Consider the following 10,000-nt stretch of genomic DNA (forward strand, 5'->3'; position numbering starts at 1 on the left):
AATCTCCTTGAATATTATCCATGCATTTATACCCGCAAAGTCTAAGGCATTTTCAAATGCATGAACAGGCCATCTCCTTGTGCATGTTCGTGTGGTATATTTTCGTGCCATCTGATCCACTACATCTACTCCATATTTTGTTTCATTGTAAAACTTTACCGTTTCTGGAGTTTTTTTAGCGGAATCAGACGCAACAACAACATCTGGATGGACGGAACTCAAAATGACAACATTTTTGTTGGGCTTTCCTTGATATACTGTAAGTGTAAAATTGTCTTCATTTCTAAACACTTTAGTGTTGTACAATTCCTCTTTCATGGATTTTATTTCTTTAGGCACTTCTCGCCTTATCTTGTTCAGTGTTCCCACGATGGTTGTTCCTTTGCTTTTTAGCTGTTTAGCTAATTTTACTGAAGTAAAATAATTATCGGTTGTAACATTGCGACCTTTTTTCAAAAACGGGTCCAATAACTTCATTACCACATAGTCAGCTAAACGGTCCTCAGCACGGCGTGTGTCATCTTTGCCTAGATAAGGGAAGCCATTTGCCAGATATTTGCTCCTCTTATCAACAGCTAGCCAATATTTGTGGCCATATTTATCTGGTTTGGAAGGCATGTACTGCGTGAATGGACACCTAGTTTTGCTTGGGAAAAGTTGCTCATCCACCATTATGTATGGGCCAGGTTTGTAACACGCAATACAATTTTCAATAAACCTGTCCCACACAGTAGAAAATAGAGCAAACTTGTCTGTTTGCAGTCTCTCCGATCGAGTAGATTTCTCATCAAATCTGAGAAACCTCATAATTTCAACAAAGCGGTCCCTAGACATTGTCGCTTTGCAAAACGGTATTCCCCAGTCATTACACCAAATACTGCTAATCGAGTGACGGTTCGTGCCAGATATTCCACGAGCATAGAATATCGCAATGAATGCATCTAGCTCCTCATCAGATAGAGTTTGTTCAGCATTACACAGTAAAACAAGCAGGTAAAACACAAGGAAAATGTGAAAAGTTGACATGTAAATTGAACTACATCTATATGAACATCAGGGTAAATAAGACAGAGTGAAAAAATTATGCACAAAACTTTATAGCAACATTTAGTGACAAAAGGACCTCAAAATATAGTAGGGAGTCAAAATGACTCCCTTCAGTAGTTCTTGGTAAATTTTGAAAAAAACGCGCAAATTTTTCACCAAAATTATTTATTCTCACAAAATCTTTTTTCACATCATATTTGAGGAAAAGTCACCGAGTTTCAAGCCGGAATTCTGAAAAATGTAGTCACAGAAGAGAAATAAAAAACGAAAGGAGTCAAAATGACTCCATCAGTAGTTCTAGTGTTAACCGCATCAAGTTGCCAAAAACGCAAGCGGTTAACTGAAATGAGCACATCATTCTTCAGGTGTTTTTCACTTAGAAGAGTTCCAGACTTATAATGCAAGTCAAGGGGAAGGTAAGAAAGACCCCTGGAAGGCTCCTGAGTGACTTTTGGTGAGTTTTGTGAGCTACAAAAAGAAGCCACAAAAACGCACTCAAAAGATGCCCACAACAATTCTTAGAAAAACGCCACCAAAAATGTTTACAAACCGCATTAGGAAATGCTGAAAAACAAGAGAAAAGATGACTCAGGAAAATAAAATGCTGATGTTTCCTGAAGCCATTTTGGCTTGAAATCCATGTCAGTTTTACCCACCTGGAAAAAGTGATCATTAACACAAGTCATAGAGAATGGTTGCTTGGTGTCACATAAATAGTATGAGTTTTGTTTCCTGACGTCAATTTTAATTTCGCTAATCCTATATAATAGATAAATTTGGCCATAGGATTCAAAGTGATCATTTAATGGATTCTAGTAATATTCAATTTTTTTTTTGGCTTTTGGTATGTGGATTTTAACTTTGTCTTTATATGTTAAACCTTCTGCATAGGAGGACACAGTGTGAGCGAAAAAAGAGAAACCTGTGTTTCATGAAGAATTACCCAGGTTCCACTGAGATTTGAACTCAGATAACTGGATTCAAAGTCCAGAGTGCTAACCATTACACCATGGAATCAGAGGGACAATGTACTTAGCAGGATCTTCTTCTGAAGAAAAGGGTGAAACGAGCATGTTAAATCATGAATGGATGTGAAAACAGGCTCTAATGCTGCAGTGCAAATCTACTACTAATAGAAAATGGTAAATTAATATCTACTATCCTTTTATTTCACAAGTTTGCCTCGAGTTCCACGCTATCACAACAAGGAGAGTTTTAAATGTTGATAAAAACTGGCAAATAGAGTGTTGCATCTATTACTTGTGAAAAGGGTGAGAAAAAATAAATTGCAAAACTTATAATGTTAGAAAGCTGTTCATCCAGAAGTTGCTAAAGATTATTCATTGTGTAGTAAAAGCTTTCATCCGAGACATAATTCAAGTAGAGTTTGCAGAAATCAAAGCCCATGTCCCAGTCCATCAGCCACGATAGTGCTCTGCGGCCGCTGGACAAGAGTGGGAGAAGATCTTCTTACTTGATGGCACCCGCGGTGCTACTTTTGTTTAGCATCGGGACGCACGTTATGTCGCGCAGGGCAGGCTAATCAAAAGAAGATCCGAAGATGCTATCAGTATGGTTCTACAAAACAAGTCCAAAGATCACAGACCACTGTCGTGGGAGAGAGACGAGGGAATATGAAAATTGATCTTCAATAATCTGTCAAAAGTTATGGGAACATAGACGTAGCCGGCAGGATTTGAACCTGCGCGGGGAGACCCCAATGGATTTATAGTCCATCGCCTTAACCACTCGGCCACGACTACTCAGACATGAAATCCTTGTGAGTTTCCCACACCTTTTCTTAAAGCACCATGATCAAGATCAGTGATTATCCCCCTGGATGAACTCTTAGGAAAGCAAAGCAAAGTTCTAGTCCTCACTAACATGTAAAAATCTGATTTAAAGTCATCATCAATCAGAACCTTATGCAGTTCATGGCTTTTCCCTCTTCATAAGGCGGATTTGAACTGGGTCCACTACAAAAACATCCTGAAAAAAAACTCTGAAAATGCTCAAAGGTCTGAACATATTAATTTCCATTTAAAAAAGACTTGCTTTTCACTTGATCAGGCTTTTCAGCACCTTTTAACACTAGGACTACTGGACTCGTGACCCCGCCTAGAACTACTGAAAGGAGTCATTTTGACTCCTTGCTTGTTTTCGTTTATTTTTAGAGTTTCATTTGTGGTTATTTATTAATAATTATATTTTTTGTAATGTATTATTATTGTGAGATCCAACAGTAATGCTTTTGATTGTTTTTTTTCTGCTTTTCTTATTTTTCTACAGAAAATAACAATAATTATAATAGACGTTTTTCAAACATTTTTTTTTATTCAAGTGCACACATATAAACAACAACTGAAGAACAAAAAGCAGAGAAAATGTAGGTGGAGGAGCATAAAAATGAAAATATGGCGCAGAATTCACCTTCTAAACATTTGGTGTTTCGCATTTTAGGCATTGCATTTGATTTATGGCAGTACATTGCCCACACAAAGACTTACCACAAGTCTTACAATTTCCAACAGATCTATTTTTCTTGCACTTTTCTTTGATCTGGCAAAATTTTGTTTGAACCATCACTTCTGAGCATGTAGAAACTTGGGGCGTGGATCCCTTTTCCCTATCTGTAACATAAGGACCACTCAACTCTCTCACAAGCGTTTGCAAAAATGCCTTGCGTGACATTTTTTGGTGGGTAATCTCCTTGAATATTATCCATGCATTTATACCCGCAAAGTCTAAGGCATTTTCAAATGCATGAACAGGCCATCTCCTTGTGCATGTTCGTGTGGTATATTTTCGTGCCATCTGATCCACTACATCTACTCCATATTTTGTTTCATTGTAAAACTTTACCGTTTCTGGAGTTTTTTTAGCGGAATCAGACGCAACAACAACATCTGGATGGACGGAACTCAAAATGACAACATTTTTGTTGGGCTTTCCTTGATATACTGTAAGTGTAAAATTGTCTTCATTTCTAAACACTTTAGTGTTGTACAATTCCTCTTTCATGGATTTTATTTCTTTAGTCACTTCTCGCCTTATCTTGTTCAGTGTTCCCACGATGGTTGTTCCTTTGCTTTTTAGCTGTTTAGCGAATTTTACTGAAGTAAAATAATTATCGGTTGTAACATTGCGACCTTTTTTCAAAAACGGGTCCAATAACTTCATTACCACATAGTCAGCTAAACGGTCCTCAGCACGGCGTGTGTCATCTTTGCCTAGATAAGGGAAGCCATTTGCCAGATATTTGCTCCTCTTATCAACAGCTAGCCAATATTTGTGGCCATATTTATCTGGTTTGGAAGGCATGTACTGCGTGAATGGACACCTAGTTTTGCTTGGGAAAAGTTGCTCATCCACCATTATGTATGGGCCAGGTTTGTAACACGCAATACAATTTTCAATAAACCTGTCCCACACAGTAGAAAATAGAGCAAACTTGTCTGTTTGCAGTCTCTCCGATCGAGTAGATTTCTCATCAAATCTGAGAAACCTCATAATTTCAACAAAGCGGTCCCTAGACATTGTCGCTTTGCAAAACGGTATTCCCCAGTCATTACACCAAATACTGCTAATCGAGTGACGGTTCGTGCCAGATATTCCACGAGCATAGAATATCGCAATGAATGCATCTAGCTCCTCATCAGATAGAGTTTGTTCAGCATTACACAGTAAAACAAGCAGGTAAAACACAAGGAAAATGTGAAAAGTTGACATGTAAATTGAACTACATCTATATGAACATCAGGGTAAATAAGACAGAGTGAAAAAATTATGCACAAAACTTTATAGCAACATTTAGTGACAAAAGGACCTCAAAATATAGTAGGGAGTCAAAATGACTCCCTTCAGTAGTTCTTGGTAAATTTTGAAAAAAACGCGCAAATTTTTCACCAAAATTATTTATTCTCACAAAATCTTTTTTCACATCATATTTGAGGAAAAGTCACCGAGTTTCAAGCCGGAATTCTGAAAAATGTAGTCACAGAAGAGAAATAAAAAACGAAAGGAGTCAAAATGACTCCATCAGTAGTTCTAGTGTTAACCGCATCAAGTTGCCAAAAACGCAAGCGGTTAACTGAAATGAGCACATCATTCTTCAGGTGTTTTTCACTTAGAAGAGTTCCAGACTTATAATGCAAGTCAAGGGGAAGGTAAGAAAGACCCCTGGAAGGCTCCTGAGTGACTTTTGGTGAGTTTTGTGAGCTACAAAAAGAAGCCACAAAAACGCACTCAAAAGATGCCCACAACAATTCTTAGAAAAACGCCACCAAAAATGTTTACAAACCGCATTAGGAAATGCTGAAAAACAAGAGAAAAGATGACTCAGGAAAATAAAATGCTGATGTTTCCTGAAGCCATTTTGGCTTGAAATCCATGTCAGTTTTACCCACCTGGAAAAAGTGATCATTAACACAAGTCATAGAGAATGGTTGCTTGGTGTCACATAAATAGTATGAGTTTTGTTTCCTGACGTCAATTTTAATTTCGCTAATCCTATATAATAGATAAATTTGGCCATAGGATTCAAAGTGATCATTTAATGGATTCTAGTAATATTCAATTTTTTTTTTGGCTTTTGGTATGTGGATTTTAACTTTGTCTTTATATGTTAAACCTTCTGCATAGGAGGACACAGTGTGAGCGAAAAAAGAGAAACCTGTGTTTCATGAAGAATTACCCAGGTTCCACTGAGATTTGAACTCAGATAACTGGATTCAAAGTCCAGAGTGCTAACCATTACACCATGGAATCAGAGGGACAATGTACTTAGCTGGATCTTCTTCTGAAGAAAAGGGTGAAACGAGCATGTTAAATCATGAATGGATGTGAAAACAGGCTCTAATGCTGCAGTGCAAATCTACTACTAATAGAAAATGGTAAATTAATATCTACTATCCTTTTATTTCACAAGTTTGCCTCGAGTTCCACGCTATCACAACAAGGAGAGTTTTAAATGTTGATAAAAACTGGCAAATAGAGTGTTGCATCTATTACTTGTGAAAAGGGTGAGAAAAAATAAATTGCAAAACTTATAATGTTAGAAAGCTGTTCATCCAGAAGTTGCTAAAGATTATTCATTGTGTAGTAAAAGCTTTCATCCGAGACATAATTCAAGTAGAGTTTGCAGAAATCAAAGCCCATGTCCCAGTCCATCAGCCACGATAGTGCTCTGCGGCCGCTGGACAAGAGCGGGAGAAGATCTTCTTACTTGATGGCACCCGCGGTGCTACTTTTGTTTAGCATCGGGACGCACGTTATGTCGCGCAGGGCAGGCTAATCAAAAGAAGATCCGAAGATGCTGTCAGTATGGTTCTACAAACCAAGTCCAAAGATCACAGACCACTGTCTTGGGAGAGAGACGAGGGAATATGAAAATTGATCTTCAATAATCTGTCAAAAGTTATGGGAACATGGACGTAGCCGGCAGGATTTGAACCTGCGCGGGGAGACCCCAATGGATTTCTAGTCCATTGCCTTAACCACTCGGCCACAACTACTCAGACATGAAATCCTTGTGAGTTTCCCACACCTTTTCTTAAAGCACCATGATCAAGATCAGTGATTATCCCCCTGGATGAACTCTTAGGAAAGCAAAGCAAAGTTCTAGTCCTCACTAACATGTAAAAATCTGATTTAAAGTCATCATCAATCAGAACCTTATGCAGTTCATGGCTTTTCCCTCTTCATAAGGCGGATTTGAACTGGGTCCACTACAAAAACATCCTGAAAAAAAACTCTGAAAATGCTCAAAGGTCTGAACATATTAATTTCCATTTAAAAAAGACTTGCTTTTCACTTGATCAGGCTTTTCAGCACCTTTTAACCGCATCAAGTTGCCAAAAACGCAAGCGGTTAACTGAAATGAGCACATCATTCTTCAGGTGTTTTTCACTTAGAAGAGTTCCAGACTTATAATGCAAGTCAAGGGGAAGGTAAGAAAGACCCCTGGAAGGCTCCTGAGTGACTTTTGGTGAGTTTTGTGAGCTACAAAAAGAAGCCACAAAAACGAACTCAAAAGATGCCCACAACAATTCTTAGAAAAACGCCACCAAGAATGTTTACAAACCGCATTAGGAAATGCTGAAAAACAAGAGAAAAGATGACTCAGGAAAATAAAATGCTGATGTTTCCTGAAGCCATTTTGGCTTGAAATCCATGTCAGTTTTACCCACCTGGAAAAAGTGATCATTAACACAAGTCATAGAGAATGGTTGCTTGGTGTCACATAAATAGTATGAGTTTTGTTTCCTGACGTCAATTTTAATTTCGCTAATCCTATATAATAGATAAATTTGGCCATAGGATTCAAAGTGATCATTTAATGGATTCTAGTAATATTCAATTTTTTTTTTGGCTTTTGGTATGTGGATTTTAACTTTGTCTATATATGTTAAACCTTCTGCATAGGAGGACACAGTGTGAGCGAAAAAAGAGAAACCTGTGTTTCATGAAGAATTACCCAGGTTCCACTGAGATTTGAACTCAGATCACTGGATTCAAAGTCCAGAGTGCTAACCATTACACCATGGAATCAGAGGGACAATGTACTTAGCTGGATCTTCTTCTGAAGAAAAGGGTGAAACGAGCATGTTAAATCATGAATGGATGTGAAAACAGGCTCTAATGCTGCAGTGCAAATCTACTACTAATACAAAATGGTAAATTAATATCTACTATCCTTTTATTTCACAAGTTTGCCTCGAGTTCCACGCTATCACAACAAGGAGAGTTTTAAATGTTGATAAAAACTGGCAAATAGAGTGTTGCATCTATTACATGGGAAAAGGGTGAGAAAAAATAAATTGCAAAACTTATAATGTTAGAAAGCTGTTCATCCAGAAGTTGCTAAAGATTATTCATTGTGTAGTAAAAGCTTTCATCCGAGACATAATTCAAGTAGAGTTTGCAGAAATCAAAGCCCATGTCCCAGTCCATCAGCCACGATAGTGCTCTGTGACCGCTGGACAAGAGCGGGAGAAGATCTTCTTACTTGATGGCACCCGCGGTGCTACTTTTGTTTAGAATCGGGACGCACGTTATGTCGCGCAGGGCAGGCTAATCAAAAGAAGATCCGAAGATGCTGTCAGTATGGTTCTACAAACCAAATCCAAAGATCACAGACCACTGTCTTGGGAGAGAGACGAAGGAATATGAAAATTGATCTTCAATAATCTGTCAAAAGTTATGGGAACATGGACGTAGCCGACATGATTTGAATCTGCGCGGGGAGACCCCAATGGATTTCTAATCCATCGCTTTAACCACTCGGCCACGACTACTCAGACATGAAATCCTTGTGAGTTTCCCACACCTTTTCTTAAAGCACCATGATCAAGATCAGTGATTATCCCCCTGGATGAACTCTTAGAAAAGCAAAGCAAAATTCTAGTCCTCACTAACATGTAAAAATATGATTTAAAGTCATCATCAATCAGAACCTTATGCAGTTCATGGCTTTTCCCTCTTCATAAGGCGGATTTGAACTGGGTCCACTACAAAAACATCCTGAAAAAAAACTCTGAAAATGCTCAAAGGTCTGAACATATTAATTTCCATGTAAAAAAGACTTGCTTTTCACTTGATCAGGCTTTTCAGCACCTTTTAACCGCATCAAGTTGCCAAAAACGCAAGCGGTTAACTGAAATGAGCACATCATTCTTCAGGTGTTTTTCACTTAGAAGAGTTCCAGACTTATAATGCAAGTCAAGGGGAAGGTAAGAAAGACCCCTGGAAGGCTCCTGAGTGACTTTTGGTGAGTTTTGTGAGCTACAAAAAGAAGCCACAAAAATGCACTCAAAAGATGCCCACAACAATTCTTAGAAAAACGCCACCAAAAGTGTTTACAAACCGCATTAGGAAATGCTAAAAAACAAGAGAAAAGATGACTCAGGAAAATAAAATGCTGATGTTTCCTGAAGCTATTTTGGCTTGAAATCCATGTCAGTTTTACCCACCTGGAAAAAGTGATCATTAACACAAGTCATAGAGAATGGTTGCTTGGTGTCACATAAATAGTATGAGTTTTGTTTCCTGACGTCAATTTTAATTTCGCTAATCCTATATAATAGATAAATTTGGCCATAGGATTCAAAGTGATCATTTTATGGATTCTAGTAATATTCAATTTTTTTTCGGCTTTTTGTATGTGGATTTTAACTTTGTCTTTATATGGTAAAACTTGGGCATAGGAGGACACAATGTGAGCGGAAAAAGTGAAACCTGCGTTTCATAAAGAACTACCCAGGTTCCACTGAGATTTGAACTCAGATCACTGGATTCAAAGTCCAGAGTGCTAACCATTACACCATGGAACCAGAGGGACAATGTACTTAGCTGGATCTTCTTCTGAAGAAAAGGGTGAAACGAGCATGTGAAAACAGGCTCTAATGCTGCAGTGCAAATCTACTACTAATACAAAATGGTAAATTAATATCTACTATCCTTTTATTTCACAAGTTTGCCTCGAGTTCCACGCTATCACAACAAGGAGAGTTTTAAATGTTGATAAAAACTGGCAAATAGAGTGTTGCATCTATTACATGGGAAAAGGGTGAGAAAAAATAAATTGCAAAACTTATAATGTTAGAAAGCTGTTCATCCAGAAGTTGCTAAAGATTATTCATTGTGTAGTAAAAGCTTTCATCCGAGACATAATTCAAGTAGAGTTTGCAGAAATCAAAGCCCATGTCCCAGTCCATCAGCCACGATAGTGCTCTGCGGCCGCTGGACAAGAGCGGGAGAAGATCTTCTTACTTGATGGCACCCGCGGTGCTACTTTTGTTTAGAATCGGGACGCACGTTATGTCGCGCAGGGCAGGCTAATCAAAAGAAGATCCGAAGATGCTGTCAGTATGGTTCTACAAACCAAGTCCAAAGATCACAGACCACTGTCTTGGGAGAGAGACGAAGGAATATGAAAATTGATCTTCAATAATCT

At 38.2% G+C, this 10,000-nt stretch overlaps 6 non-coding genes across 6 annotated transcripts; all 6 read right to left on the bottom strand.

The window, feature by feature from the left end:
- Positions 1 to 1,992: 1,992 nt before the first annotated feature.
- TRNAQ-UUG (transfer RNA glutamine (anticodon UUG)) lies at positions 1,993 to 2,064 on the bottom strand. The gene has a single exon. It is a non-coding gene; the product is annotated as a tRNA-Gln (tRNA).
- A 664-nt stretch (positions 2,065 to 2,728) lies between these two features.
- Positions 2,729 to 2,810, bottom strand: TRNAY-AUA (transfer RNA tyrosine (anticodon AUA)). The gene has a single exon. It is a non-coding gene; the product is annotated as a tRNA-Tyr (tRNA).
- Positions 2,811 to 5,742: 2,932 nt separating this feature from the next.
- On the bottom strand, positions 5,743 to 5,814 carry TRNAQ-UUG (transfer RNA glutamine (anticodon UUG)). The gene has a single exon. It is a non-coding gene; the product is annotated as a tRNA-Gln (tRNA).
- A 664-nt stretch (positions 5,815 to 6,478) lies between these two features.
- Positions 6,479 to 6,560, bottom strand: TRNAS-AGA (transfer RNA serine (anticodon AGA)). The gene has a single exon. It is a non-coding gene; the product is annotated as a tRNA-Ser (tRNA).
- A 964-nt stretch (positions 6,561 to 7,524) lies between these two features.
- Positions 7,525 to 7,596, bottom strand: TRNAQ-UUG (transfer RNA glutamine (anticodon UUG)). Its single transcript has one exon. It is a non-coding gene; the product is annotated as a tRNA-Gln (tRNA).
- Positions 7,597 to 9,305: 1,709 nt separating this feature from the next.
- TRNAQ-UUG (transfer RNA glutamine (anticodon UUG)) lies at positions 9,306 to 9,377 on the bottom strand. Its single transcript has one exon. It is a non-coding gene; the product is annotated as a tRNA-Gln (tRNA).
- Positions 9,378 to 10,000: the final 623 nt, after the last annotated feature.

The sequence above is a fragment of the Phyllobates terribilis genome, unplaced genomic scaffold, assembly GCF_046119375.1.
Source record: "Phyllobates terribilis strain yellow unplaced genomic scaffold, ASM4611937v1 Scaffold_13__5_contigs__length_258822181, whole genome shotgun sequence".
Classification (NCBI taxonomy): domain Eukaryota; kingdom Metazoa; phylum Chordata; class Amphibia; order Anura; family Dendrobatidae; genus Phyllobates; species Phyllobates terribilis.